Raw genomic sequence first — 14,281 nt, forward strand, 5'->3', positions numbered from 1 at the left:
GAGACTTGCTCTAGAGTCAAGGATCCATCCAGGATTCAAATTCATCTTATGGCTAGCTACGTATCAGAGGCTAGCAACTGTAGATAGGCTGCTTAAATTTGGCATTCAAGTTCCACCAAACTATGCATTTTGTGGACAAGCTTTGGAGACTTTCACACATTTGTTCTTTGATTGTCAAGTAACAAATTCTCTATGGCATATGCTTTGTGTCTAGTTAGGCTATCAAAGGAGCATCCAGGACTGAAAATACAGAAGTGCAATGGGCCTGCAATCTGGCTAAAAAGAAAGCAGGACTAGCTGAAATATCTAGCTGTGTTTTTGCTATGGTTATTGATGTGATATGGAGAGATAGGAACAAGATTAGGTTTCAGAATGGGTCACTAGCAGCTGATCAGGTGCTGAAGGAAGTGGCGTTGTACATTCATATCAGAGGTCGAGGCAATGCAAAATGGAGAAGTTCCCTGTAGAGTCTTAATGTTTTTTCCTTAAGTGCAGTAGATTTATGTATCTGTAATTGTTTGTTTTTATAGTCCTAGTATGTTAGCTGAGTTCTATGTTAAGGAAAGAAGTTATTCAAATACTGCTTATGTGTTGTATTGTTAATTTTAGTTATTAATGAAATATGTTGTTTAAACCAAAAAGACATATCTTCTTATTTATGTCGATGATATTGTAGTAACAGGAAACAATATGACAGCTATCAACAATATCAAGGATGCTTTATCTAGATGTTTTTCTCTTTAGGATCTCAGGCTACTGCATTGTTTCCTAGGTGTTGAAGTCCTTCAAAATGTAGAAGGTTTGATCCTTTCTAAGTCTAACTACATCATAAATGCGCTCAAAGAATTCTCAATGGAAGAAAGAAAAGCTATCCACTCACCGCTATCTATCTCCATGCAACTTAAGTTGGGTGAGGGCTCTCCTCTCACTGATGCAAAGCAATATCGCTCTACTATCGAATAATTGCAGTATTTGGCTTTTACATGCCCTGACATAACGCTTTTCTTGTTTATGTCAATGATATTGTAGTAACAGGAAACAATCTGATAGCTATCAACAATATCAAGGATGATTTATCTAAACGTTTTTCTTTTCAGGATCTTGGGCTACTGCATTATTTCCTAGGTGTTGAAGTCCTTCAAAGTAGAAGGTTTGATCATTTATCAGTCTAACTACATCATAAATGTGCTCAAAGAATTCTCAATGGAAGAAAGAAAAGCTATCCACTCACCGCTATCTATCTCCATGCAACTTAAGTTGGGTGAGGGCTCTCCTCTCACAGATGCAAAGCAATATCGCTCTACTATCGAATAATTGCAGTATTTGGCTTTTACATGCCCTGACATAACGCTTTTCTTGTTTATGTCAATGATATTGTAGTAACAGGAAACAATCTGATAGCTATCAACAATATCAAGGATGATTTATCTAAACGTTTTTCTTTTCAGGATCTTGGGCTACTGCATTATTTCCTAGGTGTTGAAGTCCTTCAAAGTAGAAGGTTTGATCATTTATCAGTCTAACTACATCATAAATGTGCTCAAAGAATTCTCAATGGAAGAAAGCAAAGCTGTCCACTCACCGCTATCTATCTCCATGCAACTTAAGTTGGGTGAGGGCAAGTTGGGTGAGGGCTCTCCTCTCACTGATGCAAAGCAATATCGCTCTACAATCCAAAAATTGTAGTATTTGGCTATTACACGCCCTGACATAAGCTATGTTATGAACAAGCTTTCTCAGTTCATGCATCGTCCTATTGTAATTCATTGGACTGCTGTTGAGCGTGTTTTACGCTATCTGAAACAAACAATAATGCATAGACTTTTCTTCCGCAAGCAATCAGATCATGCACTATATATTTGTTCTGATGCTGATTAGGTAGGTGATCTTACTGATCGAACATCTACCTATGCTTATGTTATTTATCTTGTTCTAAATCCCATCAGTTGGTCCTTGATAACGTCCAAATCCACCCTATTAATTAGAATGAGCACGGTCGTATGCAAATATAATTTACCCAACTATGAGTCGGGGTCGAATCCCACAGAGAACAATATGTAGGCGATTAGGAAAAGTAGAAATTTTCACCAACTACGCTAAAGCCAAACGATGGATAATATTTTGGTTTTTGGAGAAAATTATAGCTAATGCAAAAATGTAAACTAACCTAGAAAGCAAGTAAAATGATCAATGGCCACAAGCATGGATACAAGGGAAACTACGCTCAAGTAACGATCCAATGTATTTCATGATTTACAAATAATGGTGAGTTTATATTACTTAGCCTCGGATAATGACTCTAAATTAGCTCCTTCCGAAGACTAACTAGACTACCTAATTGAATATCCCTAAAGCAATTAGGAGCATTAAGAACACCCGAATATGGCTACAAGTGGTGTCGCCTATTCCTAGGTCGATTTCCATTAGATGAGGGTTAACGCCCCAAATTCTTGTTAATTAATCTTTCCCAATCCCGAGTTTGCCTCTTCCAAGTTTAAACCGAAATAAATGGGCAAGTCTTAGGGTTAGCTACTCCCTTAAGAATCATTCAAAATGAGATTAATTAAAGAAACAATAACTCACTTCATTAGGAATAAAATCATTCAACACATAAGCAAAACAAGAGATTCAATCCAAACTTTAATCAAGAATATTTCCATAAACGAGATTCAAGTATTGAAATGAAATATTATACACATAAATATTCAATAAATAGCAAGAGATGAAGAAATGGGTAAAAAATTTCTCATTGGGTGCCTCCAAATCTTCTCTTCCAAGGTGTTGGTGATGAAACCCTAGCCTCCAAACTTGTGAAAACTGCCCAAAAGATGATGATATTTTCTCCCAAGTTATCATCTTATAGTAACCTAATTCTTTCAAGTTCAAAGAATGACAAATACCCACTGAATTTCGGAATTGCAGATCTGGCCCGTGTTTGCAAAACTGTCCAGTTTGGACAGTTTTGCAAAACTGTCCCATTTGGCCTCTTTTTGACTTAATTTTCACTTGGTTTCTTCCGATCACTTCTAAATCAAATAAAACCTGTAAAATAGATGTAAATGATATTAAATACACTATTTTTTCAAGCAAATATAGCAAAAATATAAGATTAAAGAAGAGATAAGTTGGTAAAATACCAACTTATCAAACCCCCAAACTTAAACTATTGTTTGTCCTCAAGCAATTCAAAACATAAAATTTCTTTCTAAGGAATTGACTCAATAGTGCACCTACATCCTACCAAGTTAAAAAGTCTATTTTAAGCACAAAAACATGACTTTGATTGGTACCAACAATTAATTCAAAACACATGAATCACCAACTTCTTAAAAACTTCATTTTCTTTTCAAGTGCTCAAACACCAAGTTGATCAAAGTAGCAATCAAGTCATGACACCAAAGCTTCAAAATTTTACTCCTTATCACAAAACAACTTTCTTTTGTTCATTCCTCTCAATTGGAAAATGGAACAATTTCACAACTTAAATTCTCATGCGCCCTCACACTCAAGAGAGAATCCCACACTTAGAAAATGTAATTCAAAACACAAATGGGATATTAAATAGAAAGAATTAACTCTCTTCTCTCACAAAGATGTTCAATTGCACAAGTAGTACCATAAACTTGCCCTTCATGTATTTCTCCACTAATATAGACACACTTGGTTCAAAATCAATTAGGACTTAAAGGGTTGTAATGTAGGCTTTTGGTTAAGGTAGGAACATAATTTGGAAATAGTGACTCAAAAACCTCCCTAAGCACTACAATTTTCAACAATCAAAGCACACTTCCTTTGAAATTTTTCCACCTTTTTCTTCATTTTCCATTTCACCAACTAGTCTTCCCTTTATTCACAACTCTTCATTATTCCTTCCTTTTTTTTTTCTTTTTCAAAATAACAAGGAAGTTTCCAAATTGTTTTTTTACTACTTCATTTTTTTCTTTCACCTTAAAGTAACACCCACATCACAACTTTTTCCAACTATCACCCCCAAACTTAGGCTTTTAGCCTACGTTTGCACTTTCAACGCACTTAAGGAGGTAGGGCACCAAAAGATGGATCAATGAAGAACAGAAGGTTAAAGCTTGTAATATGGTTGCCAAAGAAAAGGTTAAAGGCTCAAAAGGGGTTGACTAGGGAAAATATGCAAGGGTAGGAAATTTAAGGCAAAAACGATCCAAAGAAGGCCTAACATCATTTGTCAAACCAAGTGTAACCTAGAATTTCGCCTTGAAACACATTTCGGGCAAGTTCTAGACCACAAGTAATGTAAAAGAACTCACAAAAACCTCACCACACATGGCACATGATAATCCAAGTAGAATATGTATCCAAAACCCAATTGAAACAAATGAACTCAAAGAAAGTCACTTATAGCCTAAAGAGACTAATTAGTGAAAGTAAGAGCCAAAAATTGAGTCTAAAATTCACAACAAGAATCATTACTTCAATTTTTTTTTTAAATCAAGAATTCATATGCTAAGGTTTAAATAAGTTGGTACCAAGCAAGCCAAAAATTAGCCAAGGGGTAAAAAATCACATCCCAACACCATTTTTACTCCTAAACTACCTAACTAAGAACGGAAATAAAATAACAAAAGTGACTAATCCACAACATGCAAAAAGAACGAAATTTTCAAGAATTTGAGCAAGTTCCATTTGTAACGTTTATCCACAGCCACACCAACAGTCACAAAATAAGCCCGACAAGGGCACACAATATCCATATATAAGATAAAAGCCCGGCAAGGGCACAATTTATGCATATCCAAAATATAATGTGCTACCACATGCCACCCCCAACTACAAACATTGCAGTGTCCTCACTGCACATAATCAAAACAAAACATAAAAAAAAAAAAAAAATTTTTTACTTACTGTCACGACCTGCGACAGTACCCGCGATTCGCAGGTTATGTCACCCGATATTATTATATTTTTTTTTTGTCTCTGTCACCACCTGCGACTCGCAGGTCAGACCTGCGATTCACAGGTTATGCCACCAGAAAAATATTTTCTGCCGCTTTTACTGGTTTGGGGGCTGTCCGGAAATCCGACTTGCTCAAAACAACTCCAAAAATTCTGAAACTTTGAAGATTAGTCAAAAACCATAAACTAAACTATTCTAAAAAATAAAATTTCAGAAACGATTTAAAATTTTTAAAACGATGGGTTGCCTCCCACCAAGCGCTTGAGTTAACGTCGCGGCACGACGGATACCTTTTCCACTTTTCCCTCCACTTGGAGGATATGAATTTGCGCCCCAACTTTGAATCAAGATTATGATGACGCTCATGGGGCGGTGATAGAAAATGAAGGAGGCCAACTTTTGGGTATCGCATTTTGCACTTCTTGGCCTGTGAGTGAGGCATGCCATTTTGTCTTCTTGGCATAGCAAACTTCAAAATGAAAACGCTTTGCTTTTCATCTCCAAAATTCTCCATAGGCTTGGTTGGTTCAACTTCCATATCATCCACCAAGCACAACGTTGAAAAATGGCTAGAATGAGGTCCAACGCGCTCAAATTCTAAATTTGCATGAGTTTTGACATCCTCACCCAAAAATGAACTAGAGTCTTCAAAAATTATTTTATGAACTTTTTTATGCAACTCTAGTATCATTTCTTCAATCTCGACATCTTGCATTATTTTCGGATTGGTTGGTTGGCAATTCACCATTAGCTCATGAAAATCAATCTTGACCTCTTCTTCATTGGAAACCAACTCAAAATTATGATCCATGGCCCTTTGATATTGAGCATTACATGCTTCAATATTTGCATTCAATTCGGCCTCCAATTTTCGGATATCAATTTCAAGTAGCTCCACTTCTTGACTTTGCTCAACATGCATTTTTAGATATTCTTCCATCATCCGTGAAAAGCCTTCACGGTGATCCCCATAGATTTCAAGTTTTTGAGCTTGATTCATTAGCCAATCTTGGTTCACAATATCCACTTTGTCAAGTTTGTCTTCATGGTGAGAATCGTCCAAAGCTTGTAAAAATCCTAACGTGGTGAAATCCATGTTTTGGATAGTTTCATCATCTCCATATTGAACTACTTCCCACCATTTGGCCACAATTTTCCCATATTTTTCATTTCTCCCCATAATGCCACTCAACATTTCCTCAATTTCCTCTTTTTGAGTATTGGAGATTTCTTCTTTATGACTTGGCTCATTTTCTTCAAGTTGAACCACTTCTTCAATTTCACAACTCTTGTTGGGGTCACAAGAATTTTCGGGCTCATCTTGTAAATTTGAAATCTCTTCTTCAACTACTTCATTTTGAGGAATAGGCACATCCATGGAAATTGAAAAAATTTCATCCTCAAGTGATTTGTTCATTTCTACAATGGATTGCCCGATGAGTTCTCGCTCCTCCTCCCTTTCCCGGTCAAAGTATGCTTGGAGCAATTCCATGGTACCTTCATATCCGGTACTTTGCCCTTCGTTTGCCATATCATTGTTCCTATCAAACTCAAAAGAACAACTAGTATTTTCATTAGAACAACTTGGGGGAGGGGAAGGAAAATAATTAGGAAAATCACTCCAATGTCCATTTTGACCACCACATATATTACAAATATTCCCATCATAGGATTGAGACGGTGCACACATCTCTCTCCCGAGAGCATTTTCACAATCTTGCCAAAAGTGAGGTCCTCCACAATATGGACATGGGTCATCAAAGTATGAACAACTACCATCCAACCAATTTTCATTATATGATGCCATTTTTTTTTAGCAAAAGCAAAAACTGGACAGTTTCTGCAGAAGCAAAAACTGGACAGTTTTTCAGAACTGGACAATTTTTTATTTTTATTTTTTATAAAGATAAAATAAAGCAAAGAAAGTTTGGACCAAAGCAAGTTAGCTTAAATCCCAAACTAACCCAAATACGTCAAATTGTTCCCCGGCAGCGGCGCCATTTTTGATAACGTCCAAATCCACCCTATTAATTAGAATGGACACGGTCGTATGCAAATATAATTTACCCAACTATGAGTCGGGGTCGAATCCCACAGAGAACAATATGTAGGCGATTAGGAAAAGTAGAAATTTTCACAAACTACGCTAAAGCCAAACGATGGATAATATTTTGGTTTTTGGAGAAAATTATAACTAATGCAAAAATGTAAACTAACCTAGAAAGCAAGTAAAATGATCAATGGCCACAAGCATGGATACAAGGGAAACTACGCTCAAGTAACGATCCAATGTATTTCATGATTTACAAATAATGGTGAGTTTATATTACTTAGCCTCGGATAATGACCCTAAATTAGCTCCTTCCGAAGACTAACTAGACTACCTAATTGAATATCCCTAAAGCAATTAGGAGCATTAAGAACACCCGAATATGGCTACAAGTGGTGTCGCCTATTCCTATGTCGATTTCCATTAGATGAGGGTTAACGCCCCAAATTCTTGTTAATTAATCTTTCCCAATCCCAAGTTTGCCTCTTCCAAGTTTAAACCGAAATAAATGGGCAATTCTTAGGGTTAGCTACTCCCTTAAGAATCATTCAAAATGAGATTAATTAAAGAAACAATAACTCACTTCATTAGGAATAAAATCATTCAACACATAAGCAAAACAAGAGATTCAATCCAAACTTTAATCAAGAATATTTCCATAAACGAGATTCAAGTATTGAAATGAAATATTACACACATAAATATTCAATAAATATCAAGAGATGAAGAAATGGGTAAAGAATTTCTCATTGGGTGCCTCCAAATTTTCTCTTCCAAGGTGTTGGTGATGAAACCCTAGCCTCCAAACTTGTGAAAACTGCCCAAAAGATGATGATATTTTCTCCCAAGTTATCATCTTATAGTAACCTAATTCTTTCAAGTTCAAAGAATGACAAATACCCACTGAATTTCGGAATTGCAGATCTGGCCCGTGTTTGCAAAACTGTCCAGTTTGGACAGTTTTGCAAAACTGTCCCATTTGGCCTCTTTTTGACTTAATTTTCACTTGGTTTCTTCCGATCACTTCTAAATCAAATAAAACCTGTAAAATAGATGTAAATGATATTAAATACACTATTTTTTCAAGCAAATATAGCAAAAATATAAGGTTAAAGAAGAGATAAGTTGGTAAAATACCAACTTATCAGTCCTCCAAGAAACAACGCTTTGTTGCTCGTTCATCCACAAAAGTCGAATATAGAGCAATTGCTGAAGGAAATTGGATAATGGATTTGTTGACTGAACTCTGCATTCCTCTTTGAACTATTCCAAAAGTTTACTGTGACAACATTGGCACCACTTATCTTTATCAAAATCCAGTATTTCATAGCTTGATGAAGTACATTGTAATTGACTTTCACTTTGTTCGTGATCAAGTGCAACAACACCGCATCAATGTTGTTCATGTTCACTCTGCTGATCAACTTGTTGATACACTCACTAAGCTATATATTGCCCACTGCATCCTTCAACGCAATATCATCAAGTTAGGAGTTGTTGACACCTCTCCTAACTTGAGGGGGGCATAAAGGAAGAATATCAACATCTTAAAGCTCAAATGTGAACAATATCAACAACTTGATTCCAGATCTGATTTTATTTTATTTTTGTAAATATCTCATTTAATTATATTGATTGTAATCTTTTAGTTTTAGGAATGTACATTTAATATCTTTCATTTTCCTTACCTATAATCATGGGATTCAATTCTCAATCAGCTGTATAAATAGGAGACCATCATAATACAACCAAACAAGCTTTTCACTCATTCATCTCTAACTCATTTAATATCCCCTGAGGTTATTATCTCTTGTTCTTGTAACCAAAACCCTAAATATTTATGCCACATAGCCCATATTTTGAGTTTGTTACCCAATTTAGCCCATATTGGCATATAAACACCTATTATATACTATTGTACAATTTTATGTCAAATTGATACATTATGTATAATGCTTCCCTCCTAGATTTATTATTGTATCAATTGAAAATATGACTACGTGGCATAATAATTGATGTTGGGCTGTATATTTTAAAAATTGCCCAGATTAACCATGCTCAGGCATAAATGATGCGTTTATGGCAATTTGCAGGATTGCCCTTCGCTGGGGGTGATCTTTAATTTTTGTCTCTCAAATCAGTGGTCTCTAATTTTTCCCTTCGCTAAAAGCCCCTTGGTTTCGGGTTCGAATCTCCGCTCAGTCAAAATTTTTTTAAAAAAAATCACAAGGCATAAGTTGGGATTCACAGGGCATAAGTTGGACATAAAACTCTGTCTTAAGACAAAAAAAAAATTGCTGGAATTTTGTAAACCTTTGCCTTAAGACCTAATTTTGGGTAAAAGTTTGCCTTAAGGCATAAGTTGGGGTCAAACTTATGTCTTGCGAATCCAACTTCTGCCTTGCGAATCCCAACTTATGCTTTGCGTTTTTTTTTTTTTTTTTTGACTGAGCCTTATTCGAACCAAGGACACTTAGGTATTAAGTGAAGGACAAATATTAAAAACCACCAATTTGAGGGACAAAAATTAAAGAGCAGTCCAAAAGAAAGGCCAATCCGCGCAAAAAAATCTTTATTTTGATTCATATGTGCCGTCAAAGTCCATCCTGGTGGGCATAGGACAGATTAAACCTTTTAAGGGAACTTGAATTTGTACAGAATTGGATTACCTGGGGTGTACGTGTAAAGTAATTTTAGGAAACTTTCCCATCAAGTAAATTTTAGGAAATTAACCTTCCCCATCGAGTAAATTTTAGGAAACTTTTCCATTGGGTTAATTATGCCTATAGCACTTAACTATCCGAAATTACATTGTAAAGTCTGTTTTTTGTTTGTGTGAGAAAAGTCAATTCTGCCGCGCTTACAAGGTCACTCACTCACTAAATACCTTCTAAATTATTTTCCCAGTCTCAAATTATCTATCGTGATTACTAAAAATAATTATCTTAAATTATTTGTCGTTTTAAAACTTCAAGGCACAATTAATTAATTAGTTAGTAGTATTTTTTTTTTTCATTTTACCCTTAGTAGAATTTGATCATTCATGCAGATAACATATAAATAGAGTAAACATTCAATAGAGAGAATATTACTTAGACATAAATAAGGATAAAATAATCAAATACACCTCCTAATAAATATTTTTGACAGTAGTGTAAAACAAACAAGGGACAAACAATCTGATATGGAGGAAGTATCTAACTTTTGTCATTTTCTTATAATTGTTTTAACCTCTAAAATTGGTTCAGTAAATAAAAAATAAAAAATGATAAATCAAGAAAACATGTAGCCGTGTGAAAGGTTAGAAGAAAGCAGTGTAATTTTTCCAAACAAAAACACGTACGATAATATTTAAGGAAACTTCCCAATAACAACAGGATTTGGAAAACTCTTCACCTACATACACTATAAATTACTTCATCATTAGAGCTTTACCATTGCAGTCTTGACACTTGACAACTATAACCAAAAAAGCCAACAATTTCAATGGAGAGAATCAAAGAAATCGCTACCTGCATGTCACTGCGTCTTTTCTTGTGGAACGAAAAGCTTACGAGGAATCAAATTTCAGAATCCGAAGGCTTATGCTTGTTCACAATCAACACTACATTCATGAAGAAGCTTCATCCTTCTAAAAAACCACTACACGAAGTGCTCTACTGTCATCCCTTTTGATATGTCAAATCTACTAAACAAAGATGCATCATTGGTTCCCATGCTTTTATCTGCTACTCTTCAGTTTCAGCCTCAAACTATCAAGAAATTGGCGTACCACATCTCTTTATGGCTTTTCAGAGAATTTCAATATTCTCAAGCTTTGCCACGGCCTACGTATGTAATTGCTATGGAAATCTCCCAAACTCTATGTATCGATTTTACTGATAACGTTGGTCTTAACGTTTCGCCGAGCTTCACAGGATTGCCTCCCCCTCTCCCATTTTATCGTCGGTTTGAAATACGAAAGGTTTTCACCGTACGCAATGTGAGTGTTGCTGATTACATGAGTGATCCGTATGATAACTACACCGAGGATGTCATTGAGTATCTCAACATGTTAAGGGAATATACTGGTGAAGGTGGAATTTTTCCAACTAAACTACCCGTTGTGGCGGATGTACCAAGAGGGTTTTTTTGAAGTTCAGTCATGTGTTACACCAATTGACGATTTTGTTATCAATCGGAGCGTCGGAGATTTGATGGATGATACTTGCCCTGTTTGTCAAGATGAGTTTAAAGACGAGAATGAAGTGATTACAACTTATTGTTCGCACGCCTTTCATATAAGTTGTCTCCTGCCATGGCTATACCAGAAGAACACGTGCCCAACTTGTCGAGCTGTCTATCCTTTGCATTATTCGCCCTCTTTGGACCGTCAATGTCGAAAGCGCAAGCATAACATGTTAGAGGCTAACGTTTGAAAGATGTGCTTTTTATCTTTTGTCAGTTTGGTTGTGTGATTAGTACAGATTCTTTGTTCTTTTTTTGGTAGTATCATTGTAACATACTGAAGAATGTGTTAGGCGACAAGGTTTACACAGCATAATGACAAAAGCATTTTGATTCTTCTTATTTGCCTCCTTTTTAGGGCGAATTACTCCTTTTTAGGGAACTTGAATTTGATTAGAATACGAATTACGTACCTCCCATGTGCGTGTAAAGTAATTTTAGAGAAGTTTCCCATCAAGTAAATTTTGGGAAATTAAAACTTTTCCATCAAGTTAAGCTTTATAAATATTTTGCCGAGCTTACCTCTGCATTCTGATTAATTATGCCTATAACATTTAACTATTCTAAATTATATTGTAAGGTCATATATTTTTTTTTTGTTCATAACAGAAACACTCACTTAATTATGCCACATTTACAAGGTTACTCAATCAGTCAAATACCTATTTTACTTTTTGAATTAATCTCTTCATCCCAATTTATGTGACATCTTCCGAATTTCGAGATTCAAACATGTCTTTCTTTGATGTAATTTTTTCATATATCTTTTAAATATTTTAAATTATCAATTATTGTGAGTACTTTTTACGTAATTTCTAAATCTGTAAATTTAATTTCAAAAAATTTTAAAATTCCATGCCCGTATCCACGGTCAAAATTAACTGGTTTATCTTTCGAAATTAGAATTGTGCCACATAAATTGAGACAAAGTGAATATCTAATTTTTGTCATTTTCTTACCTTTTTTTACCCGCTATAATTGGTTGAGTAAATAGAAAATTATAAATGATAAACATGTAGCCGTGTGAAAGGTTAAAGAAAGCCGTGTAACTGTAATTTTTCCCAAACAAAAAACACGTACGGTAATATTTAAGGAAACTTCCCAATCACAAAAGGATTCGGAACACTTCACCAACATACACTATAAATTACTTCATCCATTAGAGCTTTACCATTACATTCTTGATATTTGGCAACTATCACCAAAAAAACAACAATTTCAATGGCGAAAATCAGAGAACAGGCTGACTGCAAGACACTACGTCTTTTCTTATGGAACGAAAAGCTTACGAGGAATCAAATTTCACAATCCGAAGGTTTATGCGTCTTCATAATCAACAGTACATTCATAGCAAGTCAGCCTTGTGAAGACAACAGGTTTGAATATACATCCACAACTAAGGAGAGACAGTGTTCTACTGTCATCCCTTTTGATCTATCAAAGCTACTGAACAAGGATGCATCATTAAGTCACGTGCTTGTATCTGCGACTCTTCAGTTTGAGCCACAAACTACACAAAAATTGGCGAACGACATCTCTGAATGCCTTTTCACTGAGTTTCAAGATTCTCAAGCTTTACTTCCCGCGCCACGACCTATTTACGTAATCGCCATTGAAATCTCCCAGACTCGACATGTCAACTTTGATGATAATGTTGATTTTAATGTTTCACCCAATTTAAGAGGGTTGCCTCCCCTTATCCCGTTTTATCGTTGGTTTGAAATACATAAGGTTTTCACCGTATACAATGTGAGTGCTGCAGATTACAAGAATGATCCATATGATACATACACTGATGATGTCGTCGAGTATCTCAACATTTTAAGGGAATATACTGGTGAAGGTGGAGTTTTTCCTACTAAACCACCCATTGCAACGGATATAGCCAGAGGATTTGTCGAAGTCAAGCCATGTCAAAGTTCTTGGTGTGCAAGTCCGGCGATTAGCCTTGAAGATCTGATGGATGACACTTTCCCTGTTTGTCAAGATGAGTTTGAAGACAAGAATGAAGTGATTGCAACTTATTCTTCGCACGCCTTTCATACAAGGTGTCTCCTTCCATGGCTATCCAAGAAAAACACATGTCCAACTTGTCCTAGATCTTGGTGTCCGGGTCCAGCCTATTGCCTCGAAGATCTAATCGATGATACTTGCCCTGTTTGTCAAGATGAGTTTAAAGACGAGAATGAAGTGATTGTAACTTATTGTTCGCACGCCTTTCATACAAGATGTCTCCTGCCATGGCTATCCAAGAAGAACACGTGCCCAACTTGTCGAGCTGTCTATCCTTTGCATTATTCGCCCTCTTTGGACCGTCAATGTCGAAAGCGCAAACATAGTATGCTGGAGGCTAGCGATTGAAATATGTGCTCTTTATCTTTTTTCAGTTTTGTAGTGTGATTAGTACAGATTTTTTATTCTTTTTTGGTAGGATCATACTGTAACAAAGGGATTTTTCACGAGCTAGATAATGTGTCGGCTACTGTTAATATGAAAGCGAAGTAATTTTTTCATGTGCTAGATAGCATTCAATTGCTGGTTGCTCTTTTTCTTTCAAATTCTTTACTAAGTGTGAAATGCAAAACTTCATGTGTTAAGACTAGTTCCAATTTTCATATTCCAAGGGAATGTTCCACTGCTGCATAAGGTTTGCATCTGCTTTCGATTACTTTAACTCTGTGCTAAGTTTGTTTCACTGATTGTACGTTATAAATTACCTACATTCGTTTGTTGGAACCTGTAATCATTGAAGATCAGTACTAGTGTTGCTAACTATAAACTGATGTCCTCAACCCCCTAGAGTTGGAAGGTTAGCTTGGATAAAACGTTCCGGGTTTCTAAAGTCAGTGGTACTTCGTTAAACTGTCCAAGAATATAGAGCTTGTAAAGCTTTTTACGCATTATAAAGCAGAAAAAAAGTGCGCAGTCTATCAATTTTCCTGTCGACACAAGTTTTTCCTTGTCTATGGATACAATAAAGAAGTTACTACTAGCCTAGCCTCATTTCCTCCTATAACCATAAATTTTATATGCTTTTTAAAAAAGTTCTTCCTAATCACAATGAGTATTTTTTA

Source organism: Lycium barbarum, chromosome 3 (assembly GCF_019175385.1).
Source record: "Lycium barbarum isolate Lr01 chromosome 3, ASM1917538v2, whole genome shotgun sequence".
NCBI classification, from domain to species: domain Eukaryota; kingdom Viridiplantae; phylum Streptophyta; class Magnoliopsida; order Solanales; family Solanaceae; genus Lycium; species Lycium barbarum.